Source organism: Bactrocera oleae, chromosome 2 (assembly GCF_042242935.1).
Source record: "Bactrocera oleae isolate idBacOlea1 chromosome 2, idBacOlea1, whole genome shotgun sequence".
Taxonomy (NCBI): Eukaryota; Metazoa; Arthropoda; class Insecta; order Diptera; family Tephritidae; genus Bactrocera; species Bactrocera oleae.
In genome coordinates, this window is record NC_091536.1 from 82,569,446 (window position 1) to 82,583,042 (window position 13,597).

Here is a 13,597-nt window from a genome sequence, read left to right on the forward strand (position 1 = left end):
GTTTGAGATTTACGCACTCACTATTCATAACTATTCCGTCCTTTTGTGGACGGACGTGATTCTTCAAAGGTACAGGTTTTTAGTTGAATTGTGTGAAAAGTAACAATGCGTTTATCTGTTTTTTGGAAGTGCTTGAGAATGTGGCCTGTTGACTTAGGTGAAAAGTGGTGGAAGGAAAAATAAACAACAACAACAAATAAACGACGACTTTCTGTGTTTATTTTGCATTCAAAAACAACTGCGCCGGTGCGAGTACTAAAGCTGAGCGACGCGGTGATTTTTCTTTTATAAATATATGCGTATTTGTATATATCCTCAAATACAGTTGTCCTTATCCTGATATGTGATTTACATTAGCGCTATTTATTCAGTGAAAATTGAAATATCTCGCTAAAACGACGAAGTATATATTTTGAAATAACAAATGAAATATCAGTGTAAGTATATGTACATAATCTACAGATATACTTGTGTATATGTATGTATAAATTTGATGTCTTACTATAACAATCGAAAGCATTATGATTATAAATCACCGTTGAAGCACGTGCGTCGGTCAACTGCTTTGTGTTGTGTGCGCATGCGCCGCGTTAGAACTCCTCAGTGTGCGATCTCAAAGGAGAAGGTCGCGATCGTGCAGTAAAGAAAGAGCAAATTAGCCGTGTAACAACGTGTAAGCATGACGTTTCACTACCGACTAAATTCACTTGCTGTGCACTAAGTCACATCTGAAATGAAACTAAGGCTAAGCACATAGCGGTGGCAGGCGCATCGCCTTAGGATGTGAAGTAAGAACAAAATATATTTTTTTCTACAAACTAATTTCTGTTAGGATTAATTTCGCTTAAATACCTTCTAATTTTGCTTTTACGTGCTTATGCTGAAAATTGAGCCAATGTGAGTAATCTTGTGGATTTGTTGGAATATCACAGTAAGTTTTTGTGAATAGTGCCGTAGAATGTTCTTTTAGGTATATCTAAGACGATGGTCCGTCTCAGATACTTTTATAAGCTATAACTTAGGGAGGATCTAAGTGAAGCTAGTCCAAACAGTAAATATCCCGACACCATATATATATATATATGGTTGCATTTAGCATAAGTAGTGGATCCATTTTGTTTAAATTTTTTTCTCAAATTTATTAAGTTTAGTTCAGTTTGGTCGGATAATTTCTTAGATATTAATGATATGTATGCCATATAGAGCCCACGATGGTCGAAAGTAAAATCCCGTTAGATAGTTTGAAGGAGGGGTACAAATATTAAAACTTCTTTATGCACACGACAAGCTTAACAGAGTTCTTGGATTGATTTCATGGAGTTTTCTTGCATCTACTTTATGTTCATTTAATACCCTCGAGAGTCCTGCAGTTTTTGAGATATCAATCTGAAATTTTGCATACGTTCTTTTCATTAATTGGAACCGCCGATACTATACTTCTATATGATATATCTGTCAAACAAACTGACCGATCAAAGTCAAAATAAAGCTCTTTTTATACCCTTTTATGCTATAAGAAATGCACCTATGAAAAATATATTTTCCATGTACAAAAAACATAAAAAAGAAAATAATAAATAGCTTTATAAAACGTAAATCTTACAAGTTTCACACGAACTGCATTTTAATTTAAACATGTTGTATATACATTTGTACTATAGAATGTATTGAAAGCAAAGATAGAGATTTTCATTTGCATAAAATTCCAAAATATATTTAGAGTCGACACACTTTCACCCACTATTTCCGCTATCCAAATTTGTTCTCCTAAATTCGAGCATTTCTAGAGCATGAAATCACTATCTCTCTGCACATATTTTCCAGCACACAACTGGCTGTTATCCGAAAATTCTAAAAAAAAAAAAATCGCATTTGCTGCAACCAAAAAACTCACCTGCTCACCTACATACTTTCATAAGCATGAACATTTGTTGTTTCATGCATTTTGCGGCATGTGCGTGCTGGTTATTGGCGCAGTGGGACGTCAGACCGCATTGCATCAATAGAAAAAATTGCGTGACATTTAGTTAACAGCTGCAAGGCAAAAGCTGCTTTTGCTGTCTCCATTAAGCGGCGTATAGCTTTATCGTGAGCAATTTTTAAAATGCAAATAAAATTAGTACGGACCCAGTACACGCTGACCAACTGCCGTGGTTGCCATGGGAGGCAGAGAGTGAGAAGGGAGCGGCTGCGCGACCAGCACTCAACCTGACTGATTGTGCATCACGAAATAGCCTTTGACATCCATTATGCTCATCACCAGCATTAGCTGTCTGGGTCATGTGCTGCGGCGCTGCGCCGAACGCCTGCTACATGCAGCTAGCGGTGGCAAGCGCAGCGCAAGGGTAGTGATGCCCAACTAATGTTTGAGCTGGCGCTTGTATGTGAACACTTCGCTTGTGTATGTGTGAGTATTTGGGTGTGTGCGTGCGCTTGTCAACGGTGTCCTTTATTACTATGGTGACCGCCATCATGCTTCATTGGCAGCTGATTGTCAAGCGCTCGCACAATTTTATGCACGTGCATTTACACTCGAGTGTGTTTGCTTATAAACGCCCGATAGCGCGTGTATTTATAAATATATACAAGCGTAAATGCGCCAAGGCCTAAGCTTCCGCTTGTGTTACTTGCGTGTATTTACTACAAAATGCATACATGCATGCTGCGCCAGCACCGAAATTGTTTGCTGGCATCTGTTTATAGTTGCGAAATAGCACCGTGTGAGTTTGGTGCATAGCCGCTCGCCTAACGGTACGCACACAAAGTGCATTTAACCGCATTTACCGCTGACTGCTGTTGCCTGTTTTTGCTACTAATGACTTCCGCTTCAGCGGCGTGCAGGCCACCAATACACACACACACATACACACAACCAACTTACTACTAAAATGGTGGCGGCCATCAGCAAGCAGCAAGAGTAGCGACGGCGGTCGGTCGTCTGACAATGGCCGAGCAGTAGTTATGCATCAGTGAGGTCGTGTTTATGGAATCCTACGCCCTGCGGGTGTTTGTATTGTATAGGGATTTCAATTAGAGCCTTAACGCTTCGATAATTTGTTACACCGCAGGCATACGTATGTAAATACACACAGGCGTACACAAATTTCTGCATGCATGCAAACATGCACTTGTGTCATAATATGCAAAGACAATAAATAAGCAGTGGAAGGCTGTTGCCATAACAAATCGAAAGTGGATTTAATCACATTGTGGCAAGTGTTTTAAGCTTGCTTTTTGACAATCTAGCAACATTATAGGAAATACAAAAGTGCACTTTGATTTCACCAGAAGGATATATTATTTGTTTGTCCAAAAAGAGTTATAGGAGCCTTGGAAATTACAAGAATAATGTTTTATTCTACTGAAACAACAAAAATTTCAGCAATTTTAAAAATCGACATTTAAAAAATGGTTCTTGAAAACTCTTAATCTAATTTTCGAAAATTGTATTTGCATTTATTTCAATAAATTGGTATAAAGCTGCAATATTTTTGTTTGCGTGTGTCTCAAATTATTAAATTTCTTTAAATAATGTCAGAAATATATATTTTTTAGGAATTGGGGAAGACGGAGTCTGAGTTGAATTTTTAGAAAGGTGTATTCTCTTAAAACCTAATCCCTATTAGTTATTTACGATTTTTAAATTATTAAAAAAGTTTGTATCAGAAATTAGATTCAAAATTTTTTAATAATTTTGTGATTAAATATTGTAAATTTCATTTTTGATTATAAAATCGTGCCCCATGCCAGTGCGAAAAACTACAAATTCAAAAACATGTTTTTTATAATTTTCAATTATAAACTTAGGATTAACATTGAATTAGAAATATAAAAATTATTTGTAATTAAGACTTTCGATTACAAAATAAACAAATTTAATTAAGAAAAAAAAATCTAAAAATATAGATGTATTATGTATTATATATGTATGCCATAAAAAAATATAGATGTATTAATAAAAAGCATCTGAAATACTTTAACTATTTAAAAATGTTACTACAAGTATCAAAAACAAAAAATTATTAATTTTAAAGGTATGCGAAAAACTATTTTCTTTAGCTAGTTAATATAATATTAAATATGTGGTTTTTGGTTGTTAGTGCGTTTAATCATTTATTATATAGTATATTTTAAGTTTGAATATTTTTTTGTTTAAAAGCTTTGACAAAATAAAACGTTTTTGCTCATTAGAAAATTATTATTGTGATTATTTGTAAAAAAAATTAATTTAAAAAAAATGTAAAATATTTTTAATGTAAAAAAATTGTATTTAATTTTTTTCATAACACGGCTATTTAAAGTTTTTAATTTCTCATGAATTTTGAATCTAATTTTTAATAGTACTTTTATTTTTATTTATAATTATTTTTAGTTTCACTTCCTTTACTATTCTATTAATGTAACTTTTTCATAGCCAAGTATTTCAATTTTTTTACGAAATATAAAAACAGCTATTTAGCTACGGCATTCGTGCATTAAGGCGCTCGAAAAAAGTGAACGCACCGTGGCGTATGAGTAACGACAATTGCTGGTTGGCCGCTATTTAAAAAGCAATTTCAGGTGGACAGAGACAAATTGCAGATTAATTCACTAGATTGTGTGTGACCAAGAATATGACCACTTAAACACGCTTTCACCTCTTTTGGACTATGTATGCACCTATAAGCATATTTGTGAGCATAATATGTGTGTGTGTGCGTGTATGCCGATTTGCAACTAAACCACACAAAAAACAAAAGAAATACTGAAAACTAAGCATATTCTTGTGTGATTGAGACTGTCTTGCCGTTAATGACACGTTTTTTAACTTCTGCAGTGGCATGTCGAAGGGTCAGTCATTGTTGGGGTTTTAACTTTCACAAAACAGCAACAACAACGTTAGCGAACTATTTTCGCATGCATATTCGCACACAAACCGAAGTTGCTGTCATTCAAAAATGTGCCTTGGCAAAGTTCGTTGTGTCTTATTGTTGTTGTTGTGCTTCCTTTTTACTGCAGTCAAGTCAACTGGCACAATAAGAAAAGAAAGTCATTAAAGTCATGTTGTTGACACAAGAAAAATGACAAGTTGACATATGTAAGACAAGTGCTGCATTGTTGTTGTACAAGCGAGTATTTGTAAATATGTATCTGCAAATATATGTACAGATGTGTTTGCGGCTTGTGCAAGCGTTTGTGCTAACTGGCGGCTCAATTTAAAGTTTTTTTGCTGCTGCCACTTTTTTGCAACATTTGCTTTTGATGTCATTTGCCATGTTGTTAATGTTGTCATTAAACGTAAACATGCATGTCATCTTGTAAATACGCTTAGCTTTCGAACGGGCGTAACGCTGAAAAGCAGAGAGTCACAATAAAAAATAGTTGTGAATAGTAATTTTTAACAATTAGGCGATGGACCTGTCTGCAATACTTATAACGTACGCGTTAACAAAAGATCAGCATTAGTTGAAAGTACTTTTAATGTAAAATATAAAAAAAAAAAAATATTTGAGGCTGCTATTGCTTGCGATACATATTTATTTCCAAATTTAAAAGATTCAAATAGGAATATTGCATTATTATTCAAATAATTGAATTAAAAATAATATTAATAAAATTTATTTTTTCGTTATATACCAGCTATTGTTTAATTGAGGGATTCCGTGGCTTCATACAAGTATAAGAAGCTACACATGTATTTGACGTCAGAATATAACCATAAATTGCAATTAAAATTGTGATATTTAGTGAAAAAATAGTTATTTTACATTTGATATGTGAATATAAGTATAAATTTTTGCTATTTAATTTAATTTGTTTTTACTTTAATTTTTTAAATATTTTTACATGCGAAATTATCATATTTTCTTTACCATTGAACAGTTTGAATTCTTAAAATATGTAGCGGAATATTTATCAATTTTCGTAATAAAGTAAATTTAAGTTTTTAAAGAGCAGATCAGATGATTTGTAAAAATAAATATTACTTTATAGTTTTAGTTTATTTCATAAAAAATGTAAATTAAAAAAACTACTTGTTTTTTTATATGATACTCGCTTTATTTTCGTTTAATTTATATTTTATTTCTATTTTCGAAAATCTTCTAAATTTTTAAAGTTTTTTTTATATATAATATTTTTAATTTATAATTTTTTTTAAATTTATTTCCTTTTTTTACTTTTAAAAATGTTGAACTTTATTGAATTATTTTTTTTTTGTAATCTTCAATTGAATTAAAAAAAATATTGCTTTTCAATTTTATATGCCAAAATCTAGTTCCGTATTATAGTATAATACATATTTTTTCGTTATTATAATTTTTTTTAAATTAATCTTTAAATAATTTGTTTAGTTTATAATGAATTCCATATATCCCCCAAGTGCGTTCATATTTGTCATAAGCCTGCGATTCGCTGCATTTATCTGCTTCAAATTGTTCTGTACACATTCATGCGTATGCATAATAACAACAACATTACCCCCATTATGAAGACAGCCGGCAGCGCCGTACAATTGATGCATTCGCATCCAACTTAACGCCTCATCAGGTCATTGAAAATGTGTGCTCACGCAAGGCCCACTTGCTTTATTGTTATGCATTACGTTTATGAGTGTTATCATTATATTAACGCAATATTATCTCGGATATTAACGCTGACATTTCGTGTACACTTGAAAGCGATTTTCAAGTGACCCTTTGTAATGGCGAAAATTGTGGTAGCTGCAATTGACAGCTGTTGTTGGCCGGACCATGAGGCAAAACAATCATAAATTATAATTGAATCTTTTATAAATATAATTAACAGCAAAACGCTTGGCTGGCTAATGCACACACATGCACACTGACTATGGCACAAGCACATATACACACACATACATACACTAATTATGGCTCACAATGGCCGATATTTGCATATAAGTGCATAAATAGCAACAACTATGCGCATATAGCGCATGATGTTTATGCTTACAGGTGCATATGTGCGTATAAATAACTGTTTATGCAAGTAGCTGTAAATTTGCATGTATGTTTAACGTCGCATTTGATGTGCTTTGGACGTCATATTTGACAGCAATAACCATTCAGGAGGAAGATTCGGCATTCAGCTTTGTTCGTCAACATAATAAATTTAATTAATTATTAATGCAGAATTTTGTAAAATTTTCAATTACATACAAAAACAACAAGTGCTATGAAATATGCAGAAATTCAAGTAGAAAATTCAAAAGTTGACAGCTATTAATTTGTGCAATAATTACACACGCAATTTAAATAATTTGCATAATTAAGTTGATAACATGCAGTTCGTTGGGTAAATAGGAAAAAAGAAGATTTTAAAAACAACAACGAAAATTCGCTTAAAAACAATAGTAATCGTGTTAAAAAATGCGATTAATTTACAAGTGCCGATAGCTGTTAATTTGGCTGATAAAAGCAACCGTTTTAAATGCTGTATTTATGTTGACAGCACACAAGTACACATAGCTCTGCATATAAAAAAGTGCGTGTCGAAGAACAATAAAGTTTCATATATTCAATACCATAGATTTTTTTTAAATTCATACTTCAACTTGAAAAAAAAAACAAAAAAAATTCGTAATCAGTAGATAAAACAAAAAATTATATTTATGCATATGCTTACATATCACCAAATATAATAATGATAATAATTTTTTATATTAAAAATATTTTAGTAGTTGACGAAAAAAGTTGCTGTTAGAAATTCTGGTTTATGAATATAATTGAAAATTAACTTAATATTTTTATTATTATTTTCACCAGTATTAAAAGTTAATAGGTCAGACTTTATTTAAACTATTTGAAAAAATATTTTTTTAAGAACTTAAAAATTGAAAAACATACGCGAAATGAATGCTGTTGATTATACTTAAGTAAATTTTTTTTTGAATAAGTTGCTGTCATTTCTATCAATTAACTTTATTTTATCGACTAACTTTCTAAATTCTAAAAATTACAAATTCCATAATTATTCTGTAAACAGTGTTGCAAATAATGCATTAAGAAAATAATTGAATCAACAGTTGAATTAATTTAGTTTGCATTTTGTAGTTCTAAAAACCTTAATTAAAGATAATTTTTAATTCTTTATCCCAAATACCGGTTTTAAAAAAAAATTAAACACAATAACCAAAAATCAAATTGAAAAAGAAAATTGTTAGTCTTAAGCATCTGATTAAACATTAAAAACGAAACTTTCATTGAATTCACATGTTTTCGCGTTTGTGTACTTCGTATTTTTGGTTAGCTTTTGAAATGGAAAGTTTGCTTTTAATAAAATATCAACATAGTTTAACTCTCGTTTACTTGTCGTTATAGTGTTTCAGTGAGTAATACGGAAATCTACTTTGTTTTATCCTTTTCATTCCAGCTTTTAATATGAAAAATATTTTTTGTATTTATTAGTTCTCAATTTTTAATCCAAGTGAATCATAAAGTTGGAATTAAAAATTTAATTTTTGATCCAAAATTTTCGCATTTAAAAGATTTTCAACCCTGTGTAAAAAAATATATATTTTTTAATAAAATTTTTTTTTGGTAAAAATCATATTTCCCAATTTTGTCATTTTTGAACTTAAAACGAAAACAATTATGTACGATATTTTTACATAGCTTTTAGTGACATCCCAAATTTTAATCTTCGTTTTTTTTATTTTCTTTGATTTCATTTTTTTACTCAATTTTTAATTTAAATTTTGTTTTGTTTATTTTCTTTTTTCTCTTTGCCTACATTTTGCCCCTTTGTTTTTGGTAATAATGCAATTAAAATGGCAAACAGTTCATAAATAAACCTACAACTGCGCAAGCTACAGCCACTATACATACACATAAACCTATATAAATATATATACAAATACATATGTATAGTAGATATAGGTACCACACCATTACATTATTGGCGCTGTCAAAAATTTGAATATGCAACCGCAAAACTTTTCCATTTTTTCTCACCGAAAAAAGCTAACAAAATCACCAAAAGTAGAAAGCGTGAAAAAATCACGGGAAAAGTGGATGACGAAACAACATTAACGCGCGAAAACGTTGCGCGAAAAATTTATAATTCAAAAGCAAAAGTTTTTGCTGCGCTGCTGGTTGCCAGGCTTTCGGCGAGCTGCAGGATGGGGAAATGAAAAAGTGTCAAACGAAAAAATTGCGCTCCGACACTTTAGATGTGCATGTGTTTTGAAAAGTGTGTATGTGTATGTGTGTGACGTGCCGAATGTGTCGAAGGACAAGCGCTGATATATTGACTGAGCTTTGCTGTTGATCAGCGCGCTTTGCGGGTAGCGCTCGCGATACGCAAACACATACACACACACATATATATACAGAAGTCTGCGTTTGCAGCGGAAAATAGATATAGTATAAATGGCGGATGAAACTATTATGAATTTAAACAGCACCCGACCGGCAGCACTTTAGCTGGATGCGTTTGATTTTAGTTTGATTATACAATTTTGCATTGACATACATACACACACACACACACACACACACCCACACTCAAATGTAAATAAATACATAAGAGAAGCTTCAGTTCAAGCATGCTTTAAAAGCAATAATATGCGCCTGTGTTGGTGTGCTTGCGGTTTTAGCCTAATTGTATTTCATTTTAAAAGCCATCCACGCGGATCTCGCCTTGAACTGAGAATATTGAATTAAAAAAAATTTTTTTTTCGCTAATTTTCTGTTATATTTTTTTTGGATTTTCTCTTTTGCTTTTAATGACGGCTTTCTTATTCATTTGTTTTTGATTTACTTTACTTGCTTTCGGCCAGAAGGGTTCAGATTACTTCGAGGAACTTTTTCCTTGAAATTAGGTTGCCATTTTTTGCCTTTTGGTGAGCGGTTAAAGGAGTTGGGCTCAACAAAAAAAAGTAAGTTTATGTCTATTGAACTTTTAAGCAGCGACAAAGCCGACTGCAAGGGGTTTCAAGGTTATAGAGAATGAGTACATAAAATAAACACATTGTGGACGAAAAAAGGAAGGAATTGCGGGAATACAATAATAAATGGTATTCTTCTTTCGTGTCGCTGCAACAAAATATAAGCCTAATTTAATTTCATGTAGCAAGATAGCTCTTTATGGGCATCAATTTGCGCTAATAACCCTTTTACAACGTTATTAGAAAATGTATTACCAAACAAACAAAAATATGGAAATTATATTTTTCGACGCATTTGGTGTCAATGCACTTGATTTGGGGTAAAAGCTACTTAAATCAAAAAAAAAAAAAACCAAAAAGGGTTTAAAAAAAGTTAAAAAAAAAAAATTTGGTGTAATTAAAAAACATAAAAAAAAAAATTTTAAAAAAATAAAAAAAAATTAAAAAAATAAAAATAAAAAAAAATTTAAAATTAAAAAAAAAAAATTTGGGAAAGGGAATTAAATAGTAAAACAAAAAAAAAATTAAATATAAAATATTGAAAACATTAAAAAATAATAAAAGATATATAAAAAAGGGGAAAAAATTAAAAAAATACAATATAGTACGTATTGAGTTTAAAATCTTTTAACTCTTTTGTAAATAAAGTATTTATGTTTTAGTTATATGAGGCTAGTCAACAGTCCTAGACCAAGAATTTAGACTATTAATTTAGCAAGCCAAAATTCTGCATATAAATAGAAAAAATATATATATTTTAAAATATCTGTCTATTTTTTGACCATCACAAAACCAGTTGAAGTCTTCACTGGTTTTGTTTCTGTGTCGCAATGCGTTATCTTCACTGTGAACTCATTAAGCGGCAAGCGAAATTTCTAATTGGTTCTAAATTTGTGATTTTGAAAAATAAACTTTTTTCTGCATTTTAATTAAACAAATAATTATATTTATATAGCAAATAAGTGCACAAGCTACAATAAAGTTAAAAGTATTGGCAAATACCTAGACAAATGTAAATATGCCAATATTTCAATTTGCAAGCGTTCAGGCAGAAATCGGTGGCGCGCTTCTTCGCGCAATGCAACAAAATGAAAAGCAATTATGCTGTCACATTTAGGTAAATATATTTAATTATGGTCAGCACAGTGTTTTTGGCGAATTTTAATACTTGCCTGTGACATGCGTTTGTGTGTGTTTGTGTGATGTCGTGCGCTGTACGCCGTTGGGAGCCAATAAATGCTAATTAGAGCAGAAGCGCAGCGCTTTGAAAATTATTAAAAATTAATTTACGTGCAATTATTGACAACAAATGGATGTGCGGGTGTATGTGTGTGTTTGGAGCTCTCATTGAGTGGGACCTTGGGTATATACTAATGTACTAATGTATGTGTGTAACTAATTTATGTGTTGAAATATGCGCGAATGCGGGCTTATAAATATGTATGTATATGCGTTTGTATGTATGTATGTAATTTTGTTTTGTTTGTGTGTGTATTTTAATGCAAGCAAATTTAAACATATTCTCTAACTAGCCAATTTCACATCACTCATACGCCCCGTGCCACCGTACAACTGCTGCAAACACTTAATAGAATGTCAGTAAAATGTAACGCACAGTAGACAGTCTGATTAAATCGACATTAAATTTGCAACATTGCGGTGGCGCACAACTTTTACCGTTGCTACCCCTTCTACAATTGTTGTTGCTGCCGCTCTGCCTGCTGCAGCAGACAACTTCGTGAACGGTTCTAATTAAAACTGTAATTTTAAGTGGTGCCGCATTAAAAATGCCACAGCACAAAAACGTGTCGAAGAATGTTCACTGTCGTTGTGCGCGCTTTGAGGCCAGCGCTGAAGCGTCGAAATGTCGAAGAGCCGTCACGACCTACGCGTCCATCCATAATTAATGTGTTGGCGAAAATCACGTACATGCATGCATACTTAAGCGGAGTGTGCTTCTTCACTACCGATGTGCGTGTGTGTGGAGCGCTGAAGTGCCGCCACTTGGCCGCAGGACAACTGCTGTAGCGACAGCTACTCATTGATAGCTGCAACGCCGCCGCTGCCGAAGAAAAACAATGTGCGACGACTTGTCGTCTGGTACAATGGGTTCGGGCCTGAAGGCCACGAGCTGAATACAATGCGCGGAACACAACGAAATTTACTTTTTCGAAACATAAGTGAGTGTGTGTGTGTGTGTGATGCATGCGACAACTGTCACTTGGCAACAGACAAACTGGGCTCGCATGCAGAGAGCAGACGAAAGACGGGTGGCCAGCCAATTGACAAGGTTACTTTGTATCGCTTAACCCATAAAATTTGTGTAAAATACGAGCACTGCAACATTTTGCATTTACAACGTTTTACTGCGCCGTGTTTCTTGTTGCTGCTGTTTGCTGCAGTTGTTTGTTTTCTTTGTTGCATTGTAGTTGCTTGCTAGTTATTGCACGTTCTGCTTGTGGCTCGTGTTTAGAACGTTGGGCAAGGCTTGTTGTTGCTACCTTTTAGGCACACTTGCCACATTTTTCTCTTTTTCCTAATTTCTGCTTGATTTGCATTTTACATTTACATTCCGCTTTCGAGCGTGTTCTTCTATTTCTTTTGCATGCATGGTTGCAAGCACCCACATTTTCTTCCACCACACAACTGCCACTCGCCACTCGTCCACACGCTTGGCTCAACTCTGATTTTTCGCACTGCTGTTAACCCGCTTGAAAGCCACCTGCCTGCTGAATACTTATAACTAACTACCGTTAGAGTGCAATTTCTTTCTTTTTTAACTGTTCGCTCCCTTTACAGTTGCACTTCTAAAGTGGCAGTGAGAGTTTTTGACCTGCTTACACGCCTCAAGGCGCTCCACACTCTGCTTAAGCAGAAGCCAACACGAAAAAATACAAAACGACAACGACAACAACAACAACAAGCAAAAAATTGTTTGAAAAGCTAAGAAAATATGGCTCTTAGTTATTTGCAGAGAATTTGCAGCCCTTTTGTGTGTAATTAGAAGCAGCACAGTGCAACTTAGGCAAAGACACAATGTTGCAAGGCTAGTGGCAAGCGATTCTAGTGTGAACCAGCACTCAAACAGACTCAAGTGGTGTGTGTGCACGGAACAAGCGAATGATAAATGGCATTTTTAAGCGTAAGCAAAAAAGCAGCAAGAATGAAAGAGTGTGGAGTGGGCAGCAAGTAAAGGGTGTCTTTTTCGTAGAAGCGCCTTAGCGTTGAGCGGTCTTGAGGGTGGGATAGTTAAAATTCAAATTTATGCTAATGCGGGTAATTATGCGAAGAGCAGCAGCAGCAAAAATGGCGACGACTACAATTGCCGTGACAGCAGATAGCGAGCGAGTAAGCAGACAAGCTAAAAGCAAATATCAAAAAGGAAAAATTTAATTCAAATAAAACTGCGAAACAAAGCAAAAATATGCTTTTGTAGTTGAGCGCTTCGTGTGCCCCGGAAAGAGGATGCGCTACAGCATGTAATGAGCCCGGCCGACCGCCCCTCCGAAAACAAAAATTTGCAGAATAGACATAAGGATGGGCGGGGATTGATGGGAAACACCGGCAGGAAAGTTAACCACACCGCGCCAGTCTCCCACTCTTCACACGGCGCACAATTAAATATTCGTCGCTGTGTTAATTTATGTATAATTTTGGGCTTTGCACAAAAGCGCTGGCAAAGAAAGGCAATTATTTTCAAATAATCATTTT

The 13,597-nt window shown here is 33.6% G+C and overlaps 1 protein-coding gene across 1 annotated transcript in view; it reads left to right on the top strand.

Moving 5' to 3' along the window:
* Nucleotides 1-13,597, top strand: part of Lerp (lysosomal enzyme receptor protein) — a 115,523-nt gene that overhangs the window by 81,470 nt on the left and 20,456 nt on the right. The window lies entirely within an intron of this gene.